This window comes from Drosophila busckii, chromosome X (assembly GCF_011750605.1).
Source record: "Drosophila busckii strain San Diego stock center, stock number 13000-0081.31 chromosome X, ASM1175060v1, whole genome shotgun sequence".
NCBI classification, from domain to species: domain Eukaryota; kingdom Metazoa; phylum Arthropoda; class Insecta; order Diptera; family Drosophilidae; genus Drosophila; species Drosophila busckii.
The window spans coordinates 15,928,075-15,940,110 of NC_046608.1; the positions used below are offsets into that span (position 1 = coordinate 15,928,075).

General features: G+C 33.4%; 1 long non-coding RNA gene across 1 annotated transcript in view; it reads left to right on the plus strand.

Moving 5' to 3' along the window:
• The window catches only part of LOC108607124, a 30,350-nt gene that overhangs the window by 3,255 nt on the left and 15,059 nt on the right, over positions 1-12,036 (plus strand). The window lies entirely within an intron of this gene.

Below are 12,036 nucleotides of genomic sequence, written 5' to 3' on the forward strand. Positions count from 1 at the left end.
CTTAGAGCTCACACTTTTTGCCGCACACATACGATAAAATGTGAATTTTATATACTTGAAGCGCTTGAGTGCGGCAGCTCAACGAGAGGAATTGAATTAAATGTGGCGACAAAATTTAAACGCAGCGTACACCTGCGCGTATGCGCAATGTATTTAGCATAATTAAGCATACGTCACGTGTGCCAAGTAATTGCACACAAAATAAGCAGGCAAACGAGGAAAAGCAAGTAACGTTATCTCTTCTCTGTGCCAAAGCAACGACAAAGGCAAACGGTACGAGGAAAAAAAAAATTCAATTTGCTTGGATTTTATGAGCCCAAAAGCAAATCATGGACAATAATAAAGTAAAAAGAAAAGAAAGCGCTTGGCCACAGGCCAACATCAAGCGTGCCAATAGCCGTGGGTATGGACTGGGGGGGTAGGCTTGGGGTTTAAGTAGTAGAAGCAACAGCTATGTACATAGCAGCTGCTGTTGCTGTTGCTGCTGCTGCGTTCACTCGTAAATGTGAATGATGTTGATTATGGGCGTATGGGGACCGCACAACAACGAACCGTAGCTAAAGCTAAAGTGCTCATAAACACTGCGCTATACAATTTTTTGGACATGCACATAGCCACTGGCTTTGCTTATGTTTTATGAAACTCGCTTTGTGTGCAAATTTGTTGCAGAGAGACATACAGACAGACAGACACACGCAGAAAACAAAAACAAGTATGAAAATGAAAATGCAACAACAACAACAACGAACAGAACAACAGAAAGCCAAAATAACATTCTCGGCTATAGCGAAATATTCGCAGTAACATTTGGCATTTGCTACATTGTTGCTAAACGCTCAAATTGTGCGTCCTTTTTTGCGTATGCCTTGCCTGCGCCTCCTCGCTCCTCATTCGCTTCGCACGCTGTGTGCGCGCTTCCTGTATTTAATTTACAGCCAAAGCCCTGGCCCAGACTAAGCGCCCAGCAGCAGTCCCGAGCAGTCCAAGCCAAATGCCATTTTCAAGTCCAACTTTGTGCTCTGCGCTGAGTGCCAAAGCTGCTCCCAGCACCGAGCAACAGTAACAATAGTTGCAACTAACAAATGATCGAAGAACTGTTTAGCTAGCAAAATGTTCAAAAATAAAAGCTAAAAAAATAAAAGCAAAAAAATTATAAACATATGTATATTCATCTAAAATCTATTTATATTATTTTCTAACTGACTGTTATCGTTACTATCGATAAACTTATTTCAGCATAGATATACGCTGAATTTTCGAACTAAAATTAAACAACAGTACTAAAAGTTTAATAACTTAGCTAGACATAGAGCAAGAAATAGTAAGCTATACCAATTTATTGGAAATTATTATAATTTATATTATTTCTTAGCTGACTGTTTTAGTTTTTGAAAGCTTAGCACAATTTATTATAAATACAGCATTTTTTAGTTCTTGCACTTATAAATTTTACTATTTTACATTAAGCAGAAGATTATCGTTTATATCGATAAACTTGTTATGCTTATTTCAAAAAATAATCGTATCCCAAATGCATAAAAGCGGCAAAATTATTTAAAATATTTTTTAAAGCTTAACTAGACAGAGAGGTAGCTATTTAGAAATATAATAGAGTAGAGCAGTTACTATTTAACATTTAGTAGAATATTATCGATTATATCGATAAACTTTTTCAGCGTATTTCACTGTTCACAATATCATAGATAGATTTAGAACATATTTTAAAGGTTAGCTAGAGATAAAGTAATAAATATATATAAACATTTAATAGTAGAGCATGAAATATTGCAATTGTTTTAATTAAAGCCAAAAAAAAAACTCAACTTAATGTAAGAAATTATTTTTGCTATCTTATACACCCCATATACACCTGATATTTGGGTACTTGGTCTTGTATTTTTGGTGCTCTGTGCGCATAACAAGTCCCGGTTTTTGTTGAATTTTATGGCACGTTGGAGTCTTTGTTGCTTAGGCCAACGCATAACCCACGCTGTGTCACAGAGCTTATTGTGTGTATGTGCCTGGAATTTGGTAGTACTATCAATGCGTTGCACGACTGCTGCTGCCACAACTGCTGATGTCTAAATACACACACAGCAACAGCAATACAGAGAGAGAGAGAGAGAGAGATACAGCGACAGCGACATTTTGAACTGTGACGACAAGTGTCGACTGTTTGCCTAAGTTAATGGCAAACACTAAATGCCTTTGCCTTAGCCTTTGTTGTTATTTTGGTTGCTTATATTTAATATATGCACTCGCTTGTCTATAAATCTAATTCGATGGACAGGCAATTGGTTACGCTTAAATTGACAAGGATTTATGTGCATTTTTTTTTTATAATTAACCTATTTAACAAAAATATGTTGTTATGCACACTAATGTGCAATTTTAGATTTTTATCCAAAAATAAAAACTATGTTTTTAGTTTTTATTTAGTTTTTTTCCTTTGGGTGTGACAAATGACAAAAAACGCTCGATGTTGCGTTGCTTAGAAAATTTATGTAAGTTTTATTTTTAATTTAATGATCTTGTTGTTGTTGTTGTTGTTATTGTTGCTATTGGTGTTTTCGCTCACTTTGTTTATTTGTTGTTGTTGCCTCGCCGGCAGTTGCATTCATTACACTTTTTACTTTTCTATTTTTAATTCGCATTCGAGTTTGCTGCGCTTTTTTTAGGTTCGTTTTTTTTCTATTTTTTTTTTTTTTTTTTTGCATATGTAGTTTGTTGTTACAACAAAGTAGCGCAGATTTTTTTTTGGCTTCTGTAGGCAGCACTAAAATATATTTTAACGTTTTGTTGAAATTTATTTTCATTCAAGTTTAGTTGGCAGTAAACTGATATTAATAAATTCTAAAACTAGATTTAGATTAGAAGAATTCATTATTATAATTAAATTAAATATTTATTAAAATCAAACTCGGCCTAATTTGATTTATATAATCATATAATAAATGAATTCTGAATAAATATGCAAGCATTAAAATAAAACACTTTAAACATTTAATTTAATTTATTTAATATTTAAATTAAGAAAATTGATTAAATATAAAAATTTGAAATTTAAATCTATCTATCAAATCATTTTCGAATTGAAAACAAATTGAAGTACTTAATTTTTATTTTAACGTTATTAAATGGCGAAGCTTTTAATTTACGTTAAATGTAAAATGTAAAAGTGTTTAAATAGCTTAATGAATTAATGTGTCTCAATTTCTACAAATAATGCAATTTATTTGCTCTGACCTTTTACAAACACCGGCAACTCTGCATATTTTATAAAACGCCGAGAGGGGAAAGAGAGCTTGAGCGGGAGCAAGAGGAAGAACGCTGCTTGATTGAGTGTCCACATTGGGTTAACATAAAGAGACAGCCAGCGATAGAGAGCGAGAGCGAGAGAGAGAGAGAGAGAGAGAGAGAGAGACCAAGTATAAAGGCATTGCAGAGTTGTTTAAGGAAATGAAATTAACATGCACATGCTTGTGTACATGTGTACCCCATGTACGGCTATTTGTATGTATGTATGCGTGTGAGTGTGTGCATGTGTTTGAGTGAAATGAAATGAAAATATTGCAGGCAGCTGGTGTATTTGCCAAGTGACTGCAATGTTGACCAGCGATTGAAGTTGATGGGGGTACAGTTCAAAGCATAAAGCAATTAATATACTATATACCCATACATATATGTATATCAGCTGAAAAGCAAGAAAACAAAAACAGCAACGGAAGCTGAGCTCTGGTTAAGAAGCGTTCGTCTGGTTATTGAGTTGTTGCCAGTGTTGACATTGTTGACAGCCAGTTATTGAGATAGCGATTATTCGAAGCATAGCTTAATTGAAAATAAATAAAACTTAATTAAAATGACATTAAATACCAATCGATACAATCGTTTTCTTCACGAAAAGTTGAATTCATAAAGCAGCTTGAAATTTCTTATTTTAATCAGAATAAATCAAAATGCACAAGCTAAATTATTTTATCGATACAATTGATTCGTCGTTTAAATTAAATTTTTTTATAAAAAGAATTTGCCTAAATTCAATAGGAAATTGAAATATTTTAAACTTGCTTTCAATTAAAATAAATTCGAATGTATGAATTAGATTCATTTATCGATACAATCGATATAAAATGCTGCACTAAAATCAATATATTGAAAAAAAAGGATTTGCTTAAGTTCAGTGTAGCTTGAATTTCTACACTTAAACTTGCTTTTAATTAGAATAAATCAAAATGCACAAGCTAAATTATTTGTATCGATACAATCGATTTGATTTAATATAAATAAATCGCTTTAATTGCATCGCATTTGAAACTTGCTTTCAATTAGAATAAATTAGATTCCTTTATCGATACAAAATGATGCATTTTTTGCATCTACTGTTTATGTCTTTATAGTCAAGGCACATTTAGCTTTAGCCAGCTCATTAATAAAGCATTCAGGTGTAGAGCCAAAGGTTGTGGCGCTTGCTGTCTGACACATCAATATAATGAATCTAACACAAGTCGAAAATTGGCAAACGAAATCAAACAAATTGAAAAATAGGCCAGCATACATATGTGTCTGTGTGTGCGCCTGCCTGTGTGTGTGTGGGTGTTTCTATGTTTATATTTTATAGGCTCACGCGCTAAAGACAAACGCACACACATACTTACGAACTAAATTGATAAATCATCAAATGTTATTTATAGCAGTTTAGTTCAACTGGCGAGAACATCGCTTGAGGGCCTCCCCCTCCCAATAAAAAAAGTGCCTTAATTTTTATAGTACATGCATGTCCATTGACAACAAAAAAACGTGGAGCGACTCCGTGTCATAAAACTGTCGCAATAAATTGCTCACAAATCGTAACGCTAAATATAATAATTGTTTTTGTTTTTTCGTTTTTAACTTGACCTAGGTTCGACTGTTGTTGACCTTGTGTGAGCAAAGGGCGGGGAAATTGATAGCCTTGATAAAATTAAGATTTTAATGACTACTAAATGCTATTTAAGAGACTCTACGGCTGGGAGAGATTATGGAGCAGAGACAGAGATTGATTTATTGTTGCTGAGAGGGAGAGCAAAGGATTGACTGATGGAAATATAGAGAATAGTAGGCATAAAGCTATTTAAATGAAAAGCAGGGAATTGTTAAGCACAAAGTGAATGAAATTCGGTTCAAATTAAAAGAATTAATATTATTAAAAGTTCTTGCTAGAGATCGGTTTATCTTAGTTTTAAAAATTCTGCGTTATAAATAATTGAATATAAAAAAATATTTATGGAATCTTGCAAGCTCTTCAATAAATTCGTCTACCCTATTCCGAAATGTTACCCTCAATTTATTGTGTTCATAATGTAAATAGATTTTTATCCGTATATCTATAGCTATCTAGCTATATCTTTATATATTTATACCTATAGCCAACTAACGCGTGTAGTTTTAGTTTTTGATTCTCGTATGCGTGTATTTAATTTGATTTTTGGGCGCATCTATATAGACGTGTGTTATAGTTTTTATATCATTTATTTTTAGCCTTACGTTGAGGTGGGCGTGCTCACATAGAAGCGTCGCCATTTACTTTGCTAATAGAAAAATTAGAAATAAGAAATGCGTGCAAATTGTTCGACGAAAAAGTCTTACAGCTTACTTAACTTTAAAGGTTATGCATAATCAATAAATCAATTGCAATTGGCATAAAAGAAAATTAAAAAAGCATCAGGAAACAACCAAAATAGCTGAAAATGTTAAGGAAGCAATTTGAAAGCGCGTCGATTATCGAAAAAAAAAAAAATAAAAAAACTCAACGTAATACGAAAAATTGCTGCTAATCAAAAACGGCACGAATGTTGGCCAAACAGGGCCAAACAGCAATAACTAATCAAAAGTGAGTGTGTTGTGGGTGCAAGGCACACAGACACACAAACACACACTCAAACACTCTCACACACACACACACACACACACACAATTAAGCCTTAAAGCAGCTGCAGTCACTGCACTATGGGCAATTAAACAACATTTTTGCCAAACCTCAATTGCTAAATTCATGTTTGAATTTTTACATAAAATGTTTACATAAAATAAATGAAGAATATCTTCAACATAGATTCTATTACTTATATGAATAAAAATTAGAACGGTAACAAATAAATTCAAAACAAAACTTGCAAAACATTCTATTCTTAAGGCTTAAGACAATTAATAAAGTGAATAGCAATTAGGAATATTTTAATTTTTTAACTATTAACGCTTTTTCTATTTATTTAAAAAAAAAAGAGAAAATTCATACAAAAATTTGAAAAAAAATATTCAAAGAAGAAACCTTTTTGAATATTAATTCCTTTATATTGTACAAGAGAAAGTTAATTAATTATATGCAATAACACTAAAATTAAATAGCTGCTTAAAAAATCTTACGAAAAAAATGAAAATTGTTTAAAAATTTTATTTATTTATTTGCATTATTTTTAAAATGAATATTTCTGTTGAGGACGCTTAAATTTTGAGGAAAACTATAAAGTTGCATTCGGTTGATGCTGCTGATAATTTGGGCTTATAGCATTATATTTTAATGTATTAACTATAATATTATTGAGCAGTAAACTGCCAAAATAGCCCATAGTGCAGACAGTTAGCGTGGTTGTTGTTGTTGCTCGCATACATTTTAAATTGAGAAAAATCGCCGCTACTGGCACGAAATCACGAAAAGTTTTAATTATTTTCTTACACACACACACACACACACGCACGCAGTGTAAGAGTGAAAAGAGAGATAGAGTAAGAGAGAGAGAGATAGAGCGCGTGCAAGCAGCGCGTTTAGGGTTTGCTGAACTTTTCTCTAACACGCCATCGAATGTACGGACTTTACTTGAGTTCAGCATTGAGCTTTACGCAAGTATCTATTAAATACGTTAAATCATACGAGAAAGTCACACACGCACACACACACACACATGCATTATATATATGCCCCCGAGTGTGTTTTATTTGTTGCTTGGCAATTTGTGGTCATTTCCTTTTCATCAGCTTGTAAGAAATTCTTTCTATTTTATTGCGCTAAAGAAGATGCTGCTGCTGCTGCTGCTGCTGTGGCTGATGCTGCAGCAACCTGAGCATCTCCTGAGTACGTGCAGGCTGCTCAAAATTATCTACTCACACACACGCACACCCACTTTGTGCTATGTGTCACGTGTGTGCAGACAGAGCTAGGCATACATTTTTTTGCTTGTGCTCTCTTCTTTCTATTTCATCTCGTCGCTGTTGTTGTTGTTGCTTAGCCCACTTTTAAGAAGTTGCCTTTTGTGCAAATATTTTGTTGAGCGCTACCTGCTTGAGGTCAGACCACCACCACTGCCATGCCCACGCCTCATTGCCCCACATTTGTGGCAAGCGGCAAACGCAGCTGCTGCTGCCTGCCTGCCTGGCAATGTGAGCATCACAAATTAAGTATACGCCAGTATGCACAATTTAAAGTCGTGAATTTAAGCTGCAAAATGCCTAAGAATTTCTTTTTTATAATTTTATAATTAAAAATAATTTTAATGCCGTTTTACATGAGCTAAAAAATAAATAAAAATACATTTAACATTTAACAAATGAAATCACATATAAAAAATAAATGCATATGCATGTTTAAGTATTCGAATAATTTTGTTAATTAGTCTTATCTAAGTAATTGACATTTGTAAATCATTTAAACAATTATTAAAATTATCAAATAAATAATAAAGTAAAATTCGATTAAACTAAATAATAAACATTCAGCAAAAACAAACTGAAACTAAAAGCAAACATTAAAAAAGAATATGAAAAAAAATAATATTAATAAATTTATTTAAATAATTAGCATACAATTTTTCTTTTACTTTAAAATAAAAAAAGCGACTAAGATAATAAGTAAATATATACTTTATTTTGTTTAAAAAGAAAGACTGTGCCTAAGACGAGGCAATTTTTTTGTATAATGTGTAAAAAAAGCATAAAAATTATTATGCTAAACGTTAATTGCAAATAAAGTACTGAAGAAAATAAAAGCAATACACTTAAGAATTTATAAAAGAGCAGAGCGCAATGCTTTGGTTTATTTAACTTTGAAAAGGCTTCAAAGCTGATGGTTTTGCTTTATGTTTGAAATACACAACAGACTGAATAGAAATGAAGCCAAAAAAAAAAAAAAAAAAACACTAAGCTCTCTCCCTCTCTCTCTCTCTTGCTTCAACTCTCGCACTTTCGCTGCTTTGTAATCAAAACTAACAACTGTGTTGGCTGCATAAGTTTTAATCAAATGCATAAATTACAAAATGTAGTTAATCTAGACTCTTTACACGCGTAATTACATATGTATGCACACACATACACACATATGTTTGCCCGTGTGTGTGTGTGTGTGTTGTGTCCTCGTGGCGACATTTGCATAAATATTGCCATAGCTGTGGCAAAGCATTTGCCTTCACCCTGCCCACAAGCAAAGCAACCAAAGCAGCAGCTGCTGCTGCTGTTGCTACAGCTAAGCTTGTTTAGTTGCGTGCGGTCGCTAGGTGGCGCTGTAATCAACTGTGTCAAAGTGACAGCGTCGAAAGTCAAAAGTCGTCGTCAGCCTCAAGAGAGACAGCGCAAAAGAAAGAGAGAGAGACGACGACGACGACGAGTCGCAGCTTGATGAAGGCAAGTCAAATTTTAACATGCAAACACACACACACACACACACACACACGTATATATAAAAGCATATTACACACACACACATATGCGAATTCACGACACATATTTCAAGCCAAGGTGCCTGCTGCCAGCATCCAACAAAAACAACTACAACATCAAAAGTATTGAGGTTAAAAACGTAGCAAGTTTTAGTGTTAAAAAAAAAGCAACAAAAAATAATAAAAGCAAATGCCAAGTGGGAAGGCAAGTAGCTAGCCTAAAAATCAAATAAGTGTAGTCAGAGCTGCTTTACATTAGACTAAAGTAAGCAGCTATATTAGCTAAAATATAGTAGCTATATAAACACTAAAAATAAATAAGCAAACAATAAATCTCAGCGGCATTACATTTTCTTATTAAGCTGCAAGACAGCAAATATATAAAAATATTATAAATTATGAGTATCAAAACTACATTTTTAATTTTAAACATACAAAATTGTTAAACAAATAGTTAAATTCATCGATTTAGTAGCAAGTGTTGCTTAAAAATATAAAAATGTATACTTATTTTAAAACTTTTAGATTTTAGTCCACAGAAAATGCGGGCAAACTTTTTATATTAATATAATATTTTTTATTTTAATTTTATATTTTATAATTTAGTACTAATTTTGTATAAACTTTAAGTTTAAGCTAACGATTTATTTAGGTTATTTTTTATATTAAATAATATTTTTTTTTATTATATTTTATAATTTTGCAAACTAATTTTCCAAGTCATAGAGAAGTGCAGAGGAAAAATGCAGATAAACTTTTATATTAATATTTTTATTATATTTTAAATTTTTATTTCTGCAACGATTTTTAGTGCTATTTTATTTATTTGTTATACAAGTAGTTTTAATTCACTCTGATAAATTGCAGACATGCTTTTTATATTTATTTTATATTATATTTTATATTATATTTTATATTTTTTTATATATTGAGTTCTTATTGTTACTACTGTTAACTTATAAATACATATTTTTTTTATTTTTTTTTAATAATTTGCATATATTTGTTTGATCTGTTGCATAAACTTTTTTACATACAATTTTGTTTTATATATTTGGCATATATTCTGTTTTATATATTTACCATATATACTTGTTATGCATTCTTAGTAAATTACAAAATTTTATATGTAGAAAGCTGTGCAAAAGGTTTAACTAACAAGATGCATAACAAGTATACGCAGGGTATGATTAAAAGAAACAAGAAGAATAACAACAAGCGAACAGGAAAAAAAATTTATATATAAATAAAAAATTTAAATGAAAAGCTAAAGCTTGACAGCTTGACGAACGTTGACAGTGGCAAGCGCATTGCCTGGCTGTGGTGCCTAGCTAGCTGACTAGGCTGTGTGTGTGTGTGACAGACAGACAGGTGTAAAGCGTTGCAGCAGCTACAACAATGGCTGCCACATGGCAGCAGCAGCAGCAGCAGCAGGAGCCCGTAGCAGCGGTAGTCGTGGCAATCGAAAGTGCTCGCGTTGTTTTGCTTGTTGTAATTGACACTTAAACTCGAAATTTGACGCAAATTGCTAAAGCACAACCAGCAGCAGTAACAGCAGCAGCAGCAGCAGCAGCAACAACAACAAAAGCAAATGCTGACAAACAATGTGCTTGCCACTAACACATGTGGCATGTGGCATGCATGTGTGTGTTGGTGTGTGGGTGAACGCAAAGTCTATCTCAGCATGCAGGTGCCTGCAGCAGCAGCAACAATGGGCTGCATTTTTCAAGTGTCGCTTGCGAAGCGGAAGTCCTTCAGCCCTAGCAGCCGCACACACATGACGACGACGACAAAGCGAAAGAGCGAGTGACAAAGACAGCGATAGAGAGAGAAAGAGAGAGAGAGAGTGCGCGCATGCTGGCTGCTGTTTCAGTGCAGCAGTGTTGCCATAACGAATTGTAATTTGAACAGACTTGAATTGCGGCAAAATAACCTCAAAAGTCAGTTGCTATTAACTTAAATTACGTTGCATACTTTTGTGCGCACAACGCGACGCTGCGCTGCGCTTCAAGCGTTTTTCAACACACACACACACACACAGGCTCAAGCAGCAGCAAAAATTTATTGTTGAGTGCCGTCAGCTTGCCTGCGCCTTGATTAAAATAAAAATGCTTGCTCTCTCTCTATCTCTCTCTCTCTCTCTCTCTCTCTCTATATATTACATATGCATAGTTATGCCTGTCATTTAACACATGTAATGCTTCAGTTATGGCCCCCATGCTGTGAAATTCGCGAATCTTTAATGCCAAACAACAACAACAGCCGAACAGTTTGTGTTTGGGCTCTTTCGGCTTTACATATGACCATAAAGCTCTGTTTGTCATTGTTGCTGCTGCTACTGCTGCTGCTGCTGTTGTCGCAAAGTATTTTGGCATTATGCTAGATTTTAGCTGAACAGACAACACACGCCCAGCAGCCCCTTCAACGCCCCACATAGCTGTCAAGAGTTATGTTTTCGTTTGTGTAAATACACACAACACAACATGGTTGCGTAATTAGGCTAAATTTGTCTACTTCAATTCCAAATTGTTGCTGTCAATGAGTTAAGCAATTAAAATAAGCTGCATATATGTAAATGTTTATTTCGTAATTTTTGTGAAATGAAATTTTAGTTCACATAATGTTAATCAAAAATGTACATTTTCATATTACACATAACGTAGTTTCAATAACGTAAAATACAATCTTTGCAATGTGTGTGTATTTCGCATATATTAAAATTGAATATCGTAAAATATAATATCCAATCAATTCAAATTGACATTAAGCTTTGATAGCAAACAAATTATAGTTCTTTTTAAAATTAAGAATATCGTAAATGTATATATCGTATGTTTAATGCAGCCTGAATATCAAACAGAATGCTATTCGTGCGCTTTAAAATATATTATATATTATTTATAAATAATTTTTAGTTTGCATCATGCTATTCATAAATTTGCATTTTAAAACTGCGAATATCGTATGACACAGAACTTTGCGCTGTACAAATTTGCTTGAAAAGCAATCGAATATCGTTTTTGAATATCGTAAAGCTGCATACCGTTTTTGAATATCGTAAATATCAAATGTCGAGAAATGCGCCAGCGCTACATATATCGTAATTATTCAAAACGATGCATTGCCTTGTACATATCGTAATGTATATCGTAATTGTATTTAATTTTGCGCAGTGTAACAGCTTTATGCTTACTATGCTAATGCATTGCACACACACGCAACATTAGTGATAACAGCACTGGTGCTTAAAGTAAATCTGATAAATCGAATTGCCAGCAGGCTGATCTACTCAGCTCACTCAGCTGCAGGCTCCAGGCTCAGGCTCAGGCAGTCGCAGCTTAGTTCCAAATTA